The following is an 8,657-nucleotide window of genomic DNA, read 5'->3' as shown; positions in this document are numbered from 1 at the left end:
GTTGACCTTAATTAAAATACATCAACCGCGTGTGTAACTGTGATGGTCTCTTTCCGGTGGAGTCCGGGAAGTGAACACGGTGTTGGAGTAATGCTTGACGTAGGTTGTTCTAGGATCACTTCTTGATCATAGATTCTCGACCGTGCTTTTGCCTTCTCTTCTCGCTCTCATTTGCGTATGTTAGCCACCATATATGCTAGTCGCTTGCTGCAGCTCCACCTCATACATTTTACCTTACCCATAAGCTTAAATAGTCTTGATCGCGAGGGTGTGAGATTGCTGAGTCCCCGTGACTCACAGATACTTCCAAAACCAGCTTGCAGGTGCCGGTGAACCGTGCAGATGACGCAACCAAGCTCAAGGAGGAGCTCGATGAAGATCTTGTCATTTGTGTTGTTTCGTTCTAGTTGATCAGTAGTGGAGCCCAGTTGGGGTCGATCGGGGATCTGTGTAGCATTTGGGGTAGTCTTCTTTTATTTTGGCTCCGTAGTCGGGCCTTGATTGTAATTGGATGATGTAATGCTTTATTCATGTATTGTGTGAAGTCGCGATTGTAAGCCAACTATGTATCTTTTCCCCTATTGTATTACATGGGTTGTTTGCGAAGATTACCTCACTTGCAACATTGCTTTCAATGCGGTTATGCCTCTAAGTCGTGCTTCGACACGTGGGAGATATAGCCGCATCGAGGGCGTTACATAGGAGTAGGACTCTCCTTCCCTAGTCCTACTAGGAGGAGGAAATGAAGGGGAAGGGGAGAAGGAAGGAGAGGGAGGAACGGAGGAAAGGGGGGCCGCCCCCTAGTCCAATTTGGCTTGGGCTAGGGGGGTCGCGCGCCCTGCCTCCTCTCTTCCACCACTTGGCCCATGAGGCCCAATACCTCTTTCCCGTATTTCCGTAACTCTTCGGTACTCCGAAGAATACCTGAATCACTCGGAACCTTTCCGATGTCCGAATATAGTCGTCCAATATATCGATATTTACGTCTCGACCATTTGGAGACTCCTCGTCATGTCCCCGATCTCATCCGAGACTCTGAACTACCTTCGGTACTCAAATCGCATAAACTCATAATACCGATCGTTACCGAACGTTAAGCGTGCGGACCCTACGGGTTCGAGAACTATGTAAACATGACCGAGACTCGTCTCCGGTCAATAACCAATAGTGGAACCTCGATGCTCATATTGGCTCCTACATATTCTACGAAGATCTTTATCGGTCAAACCGCATAACAACATGTGTTGTTCCCTTTGTCATCGGTATGTTACTTGCCCGAGATTTGATCGTCGGTATCTCAATACCTAGTTCAATCTCGTTACCGGCAAGTCTCTTTGCTCGTTCCATAATACAACATCCCACAACTAATTCATTATTTGCATTGCTTGCAAGGCTTAAAGTGATGTGCATTACCGAGAGAGACCAGAGATACCTCTCCGACAATCGGAGTGACAAATCCTAATCTCGATCTATGCCAACTCAACAAGTACCATCGGAGACACCTATAGAGCACTTTTATAACCACCCAGTTACGTTGTGATGTTTGGTAGCACACAAAGTGTTCCTCCGGTAATCGAGAGTTGCATAATCTCATAGTCATAGGAACATGTATAAGTCATGAAGAAAGCAATAGCAGTAATCTAAAACGATCAAGTGTTAAGCTAACAGAATGGGTCAAGTCAATCACATCATTCTCCTAATGATGCGATCCCATTTATCAAATGACAACTCATGTCTATGGTTAGGAAACATAACCATCTTTGATCAATGAGCTAGTCAAGTAGAGGCATACTAGTGACACTCTGTTTGTCTATGTATTCACATATGTATTATGTTTCCGGTTAATACAATTCTAGCATGAATAATAAACATTTATCATGATATAAGTAAATAAATAATAACTTTATTATTGCCTCTAGGGCATATTTCCTTCAGTCTCCCACTTGAACTAGAGTCAATAATCTAGTTCACATCTTTATGTGATTAGTTCATATCTCCATGTGACTAATACCGAAAGGGTTTACTAGAGTCAATAATCAAGTTCACACCGCTATGTGATTAACACCCAGAGACTGATCATGTTTTGCTTGTGAGAGAAGTTTAGTCTATGGGTCTGCAACATTCAGATCCGTATGTATTTCGCAAATTTCTATGTCTACAATGCTCTGCACGGAGCTACTCTAGCTAATTGCTCCCACTTTCAATATGTATCCAGATTGAGACTTAGAGTCATCTAGGTCGATGTAAAAATCTTGCATTGACGTAACTCTTTACGACGAACTCTTTTATCACCTCCATAACCGAGAAATATTTCCTTCGTCCTCTAAGGATAATTTTGACCGTTGTCCAGTAATCTACTCCTAGATCACTATTGTACTCCCTTGCCAGAATCATGCTAAGGTATACAATAGGACTGTTAAATAGCATAGCATACTTTATAGAACCTATGACTGAGGCATAGGGAAGGACTTTTCATTCTCTTTCTATTTTCTACCGTGGTCGGGTTTTGAGTCTTTACTCAACTTCACACCTTGCAACACAGGCAAGGACTCCTTCTTTGACTGTTCCATTTTGAACTACTTCAAAATCTTGTCAAGGTATGTACTCATTGAAAAAACTTATTAAGCGTCTTGATCTATCTCTATAGATCTTGATGCTCAATGTGTAAGCAGCTTCATCGAGCTCTTTCTTTGAAAAAAAACTCCTTTCAAAAACTCCTTTATGCTTTCCAAAAAATTCTACATTCTTTCCGATCAACAACATGTCATTCACATATATTTATCAGAAATGTTGTAGTGCTCTCACTCACTTTCTTGTAAATACAGGCTTCACCGCAAGTCTGTATAAAACCATATGCTTCCATCACTTTATCAAAGCATATATTCCAACTCCGAGATGCTTGCACCAGTCCATAGATGGATCGCTGGAGCTTGCTCACCTTGTTAGCACCTTTAGGATCGACAAAACCTTTTGGTTGCATCATATACAACTCTTCTTTAAGAAATCCATTAAGGAATGTAGTTTTGACATCCATTTGCTAGATTTCATAAAATGTGGCAACTGCTAACATGATTCGAACAGACTTTTAAGCATCGATACGAGTGAGAAAATTTCATCATAGTCAACACCTTGAACTTGTCGAAAACATTTTTGTGACAATTCGAGCTTTGCACATAGTAACACTACTATCAGTGTCCGTCTTCCTCTTGAAGATCCATTTATTTTCTATGGCTTGCCAATCAATGGGCAAGTCAATCAAAGTCCATACTTTGTTCTTTATACATGGATCCCATCTCAGATTTCATGGCCTTAAGCCATTTTGCGGAATCTGGGCTCATCATCGCTTCCTCATAGTTCGTAGGTTCGTCATGGTCTAGTAACATGACTTCCAGAAAGGATTACCGTACTACTATGGTGCGGACCATACTCTGTTTGTCCTACGAGGTTCGGTAGTAACTTGATCTGAAGTTTCATGATCATCATCATTTAGCTACCTCACTAATTGGCGTAGAAATCACAAGAACTGATTTCTGTGATGAACTACTTTCCAATTCGGGAGAAGGTACAGTTACCTCATCAAGTTCTACATTCCTCCCACTCACTTCTTTCGAGAGAAATTTCTTCTCTAGAAAGGATCCACTCTTAGCAATGAATGTCTTGCCTTCGGATCTGTGATAGAAGGTGTACCCAACTATCTCCTTTGGGTATCCTATGAAGACACATTTCTCCGATTTGGGTTTGAGCTTATCAGGATGAAACTTTTTCACATAAGCATCGCAACCCCAAATTTTAAGAAACGACAACTTTGGTTTCTTGCCAACCACAGTTCATATGGTGTCGTCTCAACGGATTTAGATGGTGCCCTATTTAACGTGAATGCAGCAATCTCTAATGCATAACCCCAAAACGATAGTGGTAAATCGGTAGGAGACATCATATATTGTACCATATCTAATAAAGTACCGTTACGATGTTCGAACACACCATTACGCTGTGGTGTTCCAGGTGGCGTGAGTTGCGAAACTATTCCGCATTGTTTCAAATGAAGACCAAACCCGTAACTCAAATATTCGCCTTCGCGATCAGATCGTGGAAACTTTATTTTCTTGTTACGATGATTTTCCACTTTACTCTGAAATTCTTTGAATTTTTCAAATGTTTCATACTTATGTTTCATTAAGTAGATATACCCATATCTGCTCAAATCATGTGTGAAGGTCAGAAAATAACGATACCCGCCGCGAGCCTCAACACTTATCGGATCGCATACATCAGTATGTATTATTTCCAAAAAGTCAGTTGCTTGCTCCATTGTTCCGGAGAACGGAGTCTTAGTCATCTTGCCTATGAGGCATGGTTCGCAAGCATCGACTGATTCATAATCAAGTGATTCCAAAAGCCCATCAGCATGGATTTTCTTCATGCGCTTTACACCAATATGACCTAAACGGCCGTGCCACATATAAGTTGCACTATCATTATTAACTTTGCATCTTTTGTCTTCAATATTATGAATATGTGTATCACTATGATCGAGATTCAATAAAGCATTCACCTTGGGTGTATGACTGTTGAAGGTTTTATTCATGTAAACAGAACAACAATTATTCTCTGACTTTAAATGAATAACCATATTGCAATAAACATGATAAAATCATATTCATGCTTAACGCATACACCAAATAACATTTATTTAGGTTCAACACTAATCCCAAAAGTATAGGGAGTGTGCGATGATGATCATATCAATCTTGGAACCACTTCCAACACACATCGTCACTTCACCCTTAGCTAGTCTCTGTTCATTCTGCAACTCCTGTTTCGAGTTACTAATCTTTAGCAACTGAACTAGTATCAAATACTAAGGGGTTGCTATAAACACTAGTAAAGTACACATCAATAACATGTATATCAAATATACCTTTGTTCACTTTGCCATCCTTCTTATCCGCCAAATACTTGGGGCAGTTCTACTTCCAGTGACCAGTCCCTTTGCAGTAGAAGCACTTAGTCTCAGGCTTAGGTCTAGACTTAGGCTTCTTCACTTGAGCAGCAACTTGCTTGCCATTCTTCTTGAAGTTCCCCTTCTCCCCTTTGCCCTTTTCTCGAAACTAATGGTCTTGTCAACCATCAACACTTGATGCTTTTCTTGATTTCTACCTTCGTCGATTTCAGCATCACAAAGAGCTTGAGAATCGTTTCCGTTATCCCTTGCAAATTATAGTTCATCATGAAGTTCTAGTAACTTGGTGATAGTGACTAGAGAATTCTGTCAATCACTATCTTATCTGGAAGATTAACTCCCACTTGATTCAAGTGATTGTAGTACTCGGACATTCTGAGCACATGCTCACTAGCTGAGCTATTCTCCCCCATCTTGTAGGCAAAGTGCTTGTCAGAGGTCTTATACCTCTCGACACGGGCATGAGTATGAAATACCAATTTCAACTCTTAGAACATCTTATATGTTCCGTGGCGTTCAAAACGTTTTTGAAGTCCCGGTTCTAAGCCATAAAGCATGGTGCACTAAACTATCAAGTAGTCATCATACTAAGCTTTGCCAAACATTCATAACATCTGCATCTGCACCTGCAACAGGTCCGTCACCTAGCGGTGCATCAAGGACATAATTCTTCTGTGCAGCAACGAGGATAATCCTTAGATCACGGATCCAATCCACATCATTGCTACTATCATCTTTCAATATAGTTTTTCTCTAGGAACATATCAAAATAAACGGAGAGCTACACCGCGAGCTATTGATCTACAACATAGTTATGCAAATACTATCAGGACTAAGTTCATGATAAATTAAAGTTCAATTAATCATATTACTTAAGAACTTCCACTTAGATAGACATCCCTCTAGTCATCTAAATGATCACGTGATCCAAATCAACTAAACCATGTCCGATCATCATGTGAGATGGAGTAGTTTTCAATGGTGAACATCACTATCTTGATCATATCTACTATATGATTCACGCTCGACCTTTCGGTCTTAGTGTTCCGAGGCCATATCTGCATATGCTAGGTTCGTCAAGTTTAACCCGAGTATTTCTGCGTGTGCAAAACTGGCTTGCACCCGTTGTATATGAACGTAGAGCTTATCACACCCGATCATCACGTGGTGTCTCGGCACGTCGAAATTTGGCAACGGTGCATACTCAGGGAGAACACTTATACCTTGAAATTTAGTGAGAGATCATCTTATAATGCTACCATCAATCAAGCAGAATAAGATGCACAAAGGATAAACATCACATGCAATCAATATAAGTGATATGATATGGCCATCATCATCTTGTGCCTTTGATCTCCATCTCCAAAGCACCGTCATGATCACCATCATCACCGGTGCGACACCTTGATCTCCATCCTAGCATCATTGTCGTCTCGCCAACTATTGCTTCTACGACTATCGCTACCGTTTAGTGATAAAGTAAAGCAATTACAGGGCGATTGCATTGCATACAATAAAGCGACAACCATATGGCTCCTACCAGTTGCCGATAACTCTGTTACAAAACACGTTCATCTCATACAATAAAATATAGCATCATGACTTGACCATATCACATCACAACATGCCCTGCAAAAACAAGTTAGACGTCCTCTACTTTATTGTTGCAACTTTTACGTGGCTGCTACGGGCTGAGCAAGAAGCATTCTTACCTATGCATCAAAACCACAACGATATTTCGTCAAGTTAGTGCTGTTTTAACCTTCAACAAGGACCGGGCGTAGTCACACTCGGTTCAACTAAAGTTGGAGAAACTGACACCCCCCAGCCACCTATGTGCAAAGCACGTCGGTAGAACCAAACTCGCGTAAGCGTACGAGTAATGTCGGTCCGGGCCGCTTAGTCCAACAATACCACCGAACCAAAGTATGACATGCTGGTAAGCAGTATGACTTGTATCGCCCACAACTCACTTGTGTTCTACTCGAGCATATAACATCTACGCATAAACCTGGCTCGGATGCCACTGTTGGGGAACGAGTAATTTCAAAAAAATTCCTACGCACATGCAAGATCATGGTGATGCATAGCAACGAGAGGGAAGAGTATCGTCCACGTACCCTCGTAGACCGTAAGTGAAAGCGTTATGAGAACGCGGTTGATGTAGTCGAACGTCTTCATGATCCGACCAATCCAAGTACCGAACGCACGGCACCTCTGAGTTCAGCACATGTTCAGCTCGATGACGTCCCACAAAGTCCAATCCAGTAGAGCTTCACGGGAGAGTTTCGTCAGCACGACGGCATGATGACGATGATGATTTTGCTACCGACGCAGGGCTTCTCCTAAGCACCGCTACCATATGATCGAGGTGGATTATGGTGGAGGGGGCACCGCACACGGCTAAGGGATTAATGATCAACTTGTGTGTTCTAGGGTGCCCCCTGCCCCCGTATATAAAGGAGCAAGGGGGGAGGCCAGCCGGCCCTCCTAGGGCGCGCCAGGAGGAGGAGTCCTCCTCCTAGTAGGAGTAGGACTCCCCTTTCCTACTCCTACTAGGAGGAGGAAAGGAAGGGGAAGGGGAGAAGGAAGGAGAGGGAGGAAAGGAGGAAAGGGGGGCCGGTCCCCTAGTCCAATTCGGTTTGGGCTAGGGGGGCGCGCGCCCTACCTCCTCTCTTCCACCACTTGGCCCATGAGGCCCAATACCTCTTTCCCGTATTCCCGTAACTCTCCGGTACTTCGAAAAATACCCGAATCACCCAGAACCTTTCTGATGTCCGAATATAGTCGTCCAATATATTGATATTTACGTCTCAACCATTTCGACACTCCTCGTCATGTCCCTGATCTTATCCGGGACTCCGAACTACCTTCGGTACATCAAATCACATAAACTCATAATACCGATCGTCACCGAACGTTAAGCGTGCGGAACCTACGGGTTCGAGAACTATGTAGACATGACCAAGTCTCGTCTCCGGTCAATAACCAATAGCGGAACCTGGATGCTCATATTGGCTCCTACATATTCTATGAAGATCTTTATCGGTCAAACCGCATAACAACATACGTCAAACCGCATAACAACATACGTTGTTCCCTTTCACATCGGTATGTTACTTGCCCGAGATTCGATCGTCGGTATCTCAATACCTAGTTCAATCTCGTTACCGGCAAGTCTCTTTACTCGTTCCGTAATACATCATCCCGCAACTAACTCATTAGTTGCATTGCTTCTAAGGCTTAAAGTGATGTGCATTACCGAGAGGGCCCAGAGATACCTCTCCGACAATCGGAGTGACAAATCCTAATCTCGATCTATGCCAACTCAACAAGTACCATTGGAGACACCTGTAGAGCACCTTTATAATCACCCAATTACGTTGTGATGTTTGGTAGCACACAAAGTGTTCCTCTGGTAATCGGGAGTTGCATAATCTCATAGTCATAGGAACATGTATAAGTCATGAAGAAAACAATAGCAGTAAACTAAAACGATCAAGTGCTAAGCTAACGGAATGAGTCAAGTCAATCACATCATTCTCCTAATGATGTGATCCTGTTTATCAAATGACAACTCATGTCTATGGTTAGGAAACATAACCATCTTTGATCAACGAGCTAGTCAAGTATATGCATACTAGTGACACTCTGTTTGTCTATGTATTCACACATGTATTATGTTTCCGATTAA

Source organism: Triticum urartu, chromosome 1 (genome assembly GCF_003073215.2).
Source record: "Triticum urartu cultivar G1812 chromosome 1, Tu2.1, whole genome shotgun sequence".
NCBI classification, from domain to species: Eukaryota; Viridiplantae; Streptophyta; class Magnoliopsida; order Poales; family Poaceae; genus Triticum; species Triticum urartu.
This window is presented reverse-complemented; position numbering follows the sequence as displayed.